Genomic DNA, 6985 nt, shown 5'->3' on the forward strand with positions numbered 1-6985 from the left:
TACCCAACGACAGGTACAGCTGTAGGTTGCGATAGTGAACGATGTACTTGGTCTTATTCATTAAGTTAGGCACGAGTTTTTCAACGTCTGTCACACGACCACCTGACAAGTTATGTTGATACTCAGACATCCAGTCTGGGTTAACCCTCATACGTTCGGGTGCAAGGGGATAGCTGTTGTGCGATGCGTGTAATGCCTTGGGATACTCTAAATCAACCTCGAGGATATAACCTTTGTTCGAATCTGGTGCAATGCTCATAACATCAACGTGGGGTAACCATTCGAATCCCCCTGTAGGTAGATACTGGCTCATGGCCCAGCCGTACAGGTTATTTGCGTCGAGGTAGAGAATGTGATTGGTTGGTTTGTTAGGATCGTAACCTTTCACGTATTGATTATTTGCTTTAGCGTATCGTTTGGATGCCATGGAAATCCCACCTCGCAAGCCTTTCTCAATGAATAGGTGCATGTCGTAATCTGTGAGCAATTCTAAATTAACTCCGGTCTTTTTAAGCAAGGCGTCCCACGACAGACCTGGGCTGGTGTAATACCATGCGGGGTCGAGTTTATACTGCTTGAAACATGTCCGCCGAAACGTCTCGAACACGTCGGCTAACAGCAGTACATCTGTCCTCAAGTACAGGTCGTGATAATCACCCAGGTTCTTACAACCCAGTTTATTCCATACGTTAGTCGCGTGCGAGTAATCATCTCGTGAGACGGACGCCTCATTCAGCTTGCTATAAAAGCAGTCAATAGGGGGTAGTCTGGTCTCGGTGAACTTGGTCCAACTATCCATGTACTCATAGGGGTACACACCCTTCCTCATAAGCAGGGGTCTAGTCTCGACGTCTGTGTATCGATCGGTGATAGGGAAGGTATTGTTAGCCTTGACCAGACTGTCGAGTGACGACAGGAGGAATTGAAACGAGTCAATGAACCTAAGTCCGTTTAAGCTGAAGGAGATGTATCTCTCCATGTTGTTGGGGATGCACGATATATTACCATCGATTTTCGCGATGGCCTGCATGATCAAGTGTGAGTCGTACCCTCTCAAGTTGTGAAAGACAACGGGGATGTTTATTGTCTTAGGGTTGATTTTAAGCTTGAGGTTGCACGCGCTGTGAGCGGCGCCTCTATACTTACCAGTTATGTGACAGTGATCTCTCACCGAATCACCGTTAAGCGGTGAGTCACACACGTGACAGTTAGTGCTACTAGTGTGAGCTAGCCTGTCGGCTCTGGTCATACGCATGGGAGCGATTTTATACAATGCATTCCTAATAATTTTTTCTTCCTCCTGCAAGCACTTTAGAAACCTTTCAGCCGCGTCAGGACCCCTATACACTACCGGAGCTTTCGTTTCCCCGTCACAACGGACGACGATGTATCCAAAACCGCAGGCTATATGCTCTTGTGTCTTGTGGGTGAAACTCCCACCACTAGGGGGTGTGGGGGATGATTCCCCTACCACCAAGGCTTCGAAGTCGGCGTATATGATATAAGGCACAGACATTTGATTCTTGTGATTGTCGAATTTTAGGATATTTTCACCTTCCTTAGGCATGTCGACTCGTATGGCCGTCTGCCCCACACCTTGGCAATCATCCCGGTGGGATTCTAATAAATCGGCCCGACTGAAACCGTGTAGGCATCGTACACAAAAGTGTTTTTCCCCAACGTGTTTCGACTGGTCGTGCAACAACCGGCTGAGATTTTTTATCCACGTGTAGTGATACGTTTCACCTCGCTTGATCATGAATAAATTAATAACTTGGTGATCCTTCACCGGGCTGACCCTGTGTACTATTGTTGTGTTACCTTCGTGTCCAAAGACATTTATAGCCAGATTATTCTGTTTTTCTACTTTAGTGATCTGGGATATTGGGGTGGGTTCATCTATACCATCCCAGTTGAGCCCATCGTCCTGTGGATAATTAGAAGGCCTGTTCGGATTAGTGGCAGCTGGAAATAAGGCTGACCTGATAGCTAACCTCAGGCAATCGTTTCCTCTATTCTTAACGTTTACTATGGCTTGTTTGTTCTTATAGTAGGGAGACAAGGCTAGGTATGACCCACCTCTGAACGGCACGTAGTTAGCTATATCTAGATAGACGTTATCGATTTTATCCACAGCCCACCCGGACCCCATGTGCGCGTAGCGTTCTAGGTATTCTCGTATCTGCTGAAAACTATTATCGATTGATGCGTCAATGGTCTCTGTATGTGTGACGACCTCTTGTTGACCTCGGAAGTAAGGTTGAACATACTCAGTGACCCCTGTGGTGCCCTCCTTATCGAGCGACATTTTCACCGTGATCTGAAACTTGATACTTCCTAGGTTATTTAGTTCCTGGTTGACCTTATCAGCTATCAGAGGCTTGATATCTGTAATGTCTATGTTTCTATCGACGAGCATGCGCCAACCTCTCAAATAGTTGCCTACAGCGCGCTCAGTGCGAACGAACTGCAGGTCAACAGCTCTATTCTGTTGTAATAATTCTACGAGCTGTGGTTTCCTCATACGGGAATACCCGCCTAAACCCAAATCGTGTGCCTCGGTTTTCAGTTGTTTTACAGTGGGAGGTTTTGCTACGGGGGCATGTGATAACAATGCGGTTAACCCGGCTCTCCCCAGGTGTGAATAACCCGTGTGTCCAAGCTGTTTCGCTTGAGCTTTTAACTGTTTTACCGTAGGAGGGACTTCTAAACCTAGTAATCTCAACAATGCTGGCTTCCGCATTCTAGAATACCCGATCACACCTCTCTGCTTTGCGACCCGCTTGAGCTCACGCACAGTAGACATCGTGTTTACACCTAAGAGAACTAATCTCTAATTGGTTCACAGTAAGGGGAGGTAACTCTTAAGTGGCTATCTTGAGCAGTCGCCTACGTTCTTTTATGTAGCCTTTTTTATTCTCGTATATGAGTTGATGTCTGACTACGTTCGCTCCGTGAGCTTTACATAAACAGTAGTGCCCTTTAACCCCGATACCACACACAGAACACGTGTAGTTAGGACTTCCCATATGGAAACAACAGAACCCCTGATTCCTGCATTTCCTACCACAGGCCTCGGTCTTCCCCATAAGTATGTATTCGCATCGGTATGGAGCGGGTCTCATGTTTACTTATATAGGTATTTTAGTTTAATTGCTTTGCAACCAACGCAGTAGCTGCTATACCCAACACTATGAAGCCCAGTTCACGATTCATTTGTCCCTTGGATGGTGTGTAGTACTGAGCGAGTGTGGGTTTATTGAGCGGTTCCAATTGTTTACCAGTTAGTAAATAGTATTCTTTCATTGCTTCATCGACATCGTAGAATGTTTTAATGGCATGGTTTTCACGCTTGAGTTGTTCGTTAATAAAATCGATCCTCTGGAGGCGTTTTTTAACGTACTCATCCTGTGCTCTTTGTAATTTCTCAGTAGCGAGATCGTGTCGCTTCCTTTCTTCCTGTATTTCAGCCGCGTGATCATCTCGTAGTTTCGAGAAGAGGAAATTACTCCCGGAAAATGCCAGGGCATTCACTAACGCCCCACCGACCATCATAGCTATCGTGGCCATCCCTATATTTATTTCATTATATTATCAGGTATTATTCCTTGTTTTACTAGGATGTCTTTTGTGGCCATCGCCATACCAAGGTTCATTATGAGCATACCCATATCCTGCAGGTTGAAATCTAGCTTGATAGTTGGTTGTTTAAGCACCATTTTAGTCAACCGAGCGTACCCTACGGCTAGACTGGCTACCACTGTGGCGTGGTATGCGTCGTTGACGAACGTTTTCCCCTCAGACATTATGTATATGATATAAAATATTAAAATTATAACATGATATGCGGGTCTACCATGGGGGATACCCCCATACCCCCACTGTTGTGGGTGGGGGGTGGTGGCTCACTGTGGGAGGCGTATAACCATGTTATAACCACGGCAGCAGTTACACCTACAGCCAATAACAGTCGGGTTGGGTTGGTCACTTTATGTTGGTTACACCACCGTTTTTTACCGGCAGCTACTCTCTTAGGATTCTTCTGTCTGGTTACTGTTGAAGGGGTCTCCACTGGGGTCTCCACCGTCACTGGTTCCTGTGAACTCACTGTTTCCACTGGGGTCTCCTCCTGTGCAGCATCCATCTATACTATTATTATTATTCTTTCTCTCAAATTGACAATGTTTTGCCGTGATAATCGCCGCCGTCACTGGAGCCAACAACATGCCATATTTGTGGTACAGCCCGCAGCTGATAGAGCTCACGGCGTGTTCGATAAAAGGGTCTTTCTCGAGGTCTTCCCACAGGTAAAGTCGGCGCTCTGGTGGAATGGGAAGGAAGTGTGATACAATACCGGTGTATATCTGGGTCATAGCCGATCCTATTGTCTTTGTCATTTCTGCTCCGAGCCGGGACTCGTATCTAGCGTACAGCTTATCGATTTCTTCGGCTGACATTTTGTGAATTTTATCCGGGGTGTAGTCTCCAAAGTAATGTTTGGCTTTGCCGCCAACAGCCAATGCCACCAGTTTCTCTCGCTTGGGGGAATCCCCCACAGTGGGTGTACCCCCCAACTGTTCGAGCAATTCCTCACACTCCATCTTATAATATAACAAGTAAGATTTAGTTTTAACTATATAATACCCGATGCAGACAAAACACAGAGAAATGAAGGTTAAGTTGCACACGACAAATACTTCAAATATCATAGCTTTGCTTAGCTTTGCTTAGCTTTGCTTAGCTTTTGCTTAGCTTTGCTTAGCATACTATATATGCTACTGGTTGGTCGGTCTTTAGAACGAGCTTAGCGTGTTTAGTTTCAGCGAGCTGTTTCTTCACCCGTTCCCGTTCTAATTTACTCATCACATCGTTCTCTCTCAAACACTCCTCGAACGAATCCCTATCCTTGCAGTGAAATAAGGCCACCCATCGCGTCTGCTCCCTGAGGTCTTTCAACACCGAGTTGAACTTCTGAGTTAGCACCCAGACGCTGTGATTTGCATGCCGGCCGGAGAAGGCCAGGTACGATAGCATGTCTCTCTTTTTTGTTATCTCGCGATTAGCGCTGCAGTCGTCCAGTATGAACAGCGTCGGTTCCCCTTTAAATTTCTCGTGAAGAGTTTTCAACCAGTCCTGCAGGCGTGTTCCAGGGTCGATTTTGTGTACGTCAGGGTCCGTCATTACCCAAGGTCGCGCGTACGTTTTATTCATGCTCAGAGTAGGGCATATGATAACGATGTTATCGAACACATCCTTGTAGTAACCCTCCAACATATCCAACACGAAAACGGTCTTCCCACAGCCAGTCTGCCCGCATATGATAGCGCAGTGTGGGTCAGTGGGTAGTTGTGGGTACCCTCGGGGGGTGTGGGGGGGTGTCCCCCCCTCAATAGATGGCTTGCACGAATCTCCCATTGTCTATATTAAGTTGCGCGTCCATAATTACGTACAAATATAATTTCAACTTACCAGCGGTTTGAGCCTTTTTAGTAATCTGGATGGTTATCCCTTCGCTACCGTTATCTATACGGCGCCCGCTACCGTGCAGTTTATCATCATCCGTGGATCGCATGTCCAACCATAGGGCGTACTTGGTGGTCAGGTATTCACCGATCTGCACGGAGCCGAGGTCCAGGTCCTTTGTTATGTAATCCCCCACTGGTAGCTTTTTTATCTCATCCCACTGCTGGTGTGGCCTCATACCATGACTGAACAGCTGGTTGGGCACGCCCTCGATGGTAACTTCCACCTTTTCAATCTCGGGGTTGAAAAACTTCTCGCTGTCCCTCCGGAATGGATCATAATCCTCCACGGGGACGACCAGGATACCTTTCATCGATCGCGCCGGCACGTTCAGGTTGATGTTCCACACAGTGTCGCTCTTATCTCGCACGACTGATCTATGCCTCAGTACACGATCGTACAGTATAGCCATCTTCCCAGAGTACTGGCTTCGAACCTGCCTGGCCAGCTCCGGGCTAGTGACCATGTCGAACTCCAGAGAGATGTTGTCTATGGCATAACTGGCCTCATCACCGTTCGGCGTACGCACTACTTTGCTATAGTCGTTAAACGTGAGCTCGTATTCGAGCCTATCACCCAGTGCGGCCTGGTAAAACGGCGCGTGTCCCGTGAGCAACTCGAAGTCGAGCGGCACGCAGAATCGATTCCCGTATGCTAGAGCGATGGCCTTTTCCCCGTCCGATAGCTTGTCTTGCTGGTCTGTCGTGAAGACATACCCTATGCGCGCCCGGGTTGATTTGCTGATACCCTGGTACACATCATTGACTCGTTCTCTCTCGCTTTTCCAGAGATCCTTGTAGCAGTGAAACACGTCGCTGTCGTCGATGCTCAGTACCTCGTTACCGCTGATCTTGACGGTCGTTTTCTTGATGATAGCTCGACCCACGCTCCGCACTAGCTCGCGTTTGTCGTTGTCGGAAGTCAACGTGATATTGAACGCCAGTCGAACAGTGCCTGGTACAATGAGGTCATTCTCACCAAGGTTTGGAAATCTAACCAGCAGAATTTGGTTCTGGTCTATCTTGCTGGGATTGTTGGTGATGGTCACCGACTGTCGCACGGCTCTGGCGCCTAATGGCTCTCTCAATTTTCTGAAAGGATCTAATTTTCTACCGTACATTGTTATATATAAATAAAATATATTTAAATACTAATGGATGAAGACATACCTATGGATGATATGCGGGGCGCTAGTGCCCAGGCATCTGATGAGCAGGAGACCTCATTTACTAGTTCACCATTGAGCCAAGAACTCTTGGAAACAACGGTAAATGATTATTACGAAAGTTTAAGAAGAGATAAAAACTACGTTGAACGTCTGGTGTACGTAGCGGCTAAGAAATCTTTAACCAAATAAGTCCCAAAGTTACCCCACCAACCACTAGGGCTGTTTTATTATCAATATGCTGCTGATAGGTGGTGGAAACCCCCACACCCCCCGGGGGTACCTCCACATGAACTT

Source organism: Haliotis asinina, chromosome 13, assembly GCF_037392515.1.
Source record: "Haliotis asinina isolate JCU_RB_2024 chromosome 13, JCU_Hal_asi_v2, whole genome shotgun sequence".
NCBI lineage: Eukaryota > Metazoa > Mollusca > Gastropoda > Lepetellida > Haliotidae > Haliotis > Haliotis asinina.